At 37.8% G+C, this 889-nt stretch overlaps 1 protein-coding gene across 5 annotated transcripts in view; it reads left to right on the forward strand.

Annotated features, from left to right (window-relative positions):
• The window catches only part of LOC106868231 (D(2) dopamine receptor), a 1,504,014-nt gene that overhangs the window by 1,215,981 nt on the left and 287,144 nt on the right, over positions 1-889 (forward strand). The window lies entirely within an intron of this gene.

The raw sequence follows: 889 nt of genomic DNA on the forward strand, positions 1-889 counted from the left end.
ATGTATATACATGCGTGTATATATACACAAACACACACACACACACATGCACATATTCTCTTTACTCTTTACTCTTTAACTTGTTTGTCATTTGAGTGCGGCCATGCTGGAGCACCGCCTTTAGTCGAGCAAATCGACCCCAGGACTTATTCTTTGTTAGCCTAGTACTTATTCTATCGGTGTATTTTGCCGAACCGCTAAGTTACGGGGCCGTAAACACACCAGCATCGGTTGTCAAGCGATGTTGTGGAACAAACACAGACACACAAACATATACACACAAACACATACATATGCATATATACGACGGGCTTCTTTCAGTTTCCGTCTACCAAATCCACTTTGTTCTCTTTGTTCTTTTATTCCATTACTTGTTGAAGCCATTTGACTGCAGCCATACTAGAGCACCGCCTTTAGACAAACAGATCGACCCCAGAACTTATTCTTTGTAAGCCTATTACTTATCTTATCAGTTACTTTTAGCGAACTGCTAAGTTACGGGGACGTAAACACCAATATCGGTTGTAAGGCAATTGTGGGGGGACAAACACAGACAGACAAACACACGCAGGCGCACACACACACACACACACACATGTATATATACGACGGGCTTCTTTCAGTTCCCGTCTACCAAATCCAACAACAAATCACTTCCCAAGCTGCCACGCAGTAGGACTGAACACAGAACCATGTGGTTGGGAGGCAAGCTCCTTACCACACTATAATATATATATATATAATACATACATGTGGATATGATATTTATACATATGATGTATATATATATATAAGATAGATAGATAGATAGATAGATAGATGTATATATATACATATATACATATACATACATATATATATATATATATATATATATATATATATATAT

This window comes from Octopus bimaculoides, chromosome 5 (assembly GCF_001194135.2).
Source record: "Octopus bimaculoides isolate UCB-OBI-ISO-001 chromosome 5, ASM119413v2, whole genome shotgun sequence".
NCBI lineage: Eukaryota > Metazoa > Mollusca > Cephalopoda > Octopoda > Octopodidae > Octopus > Octopus bimaculoides.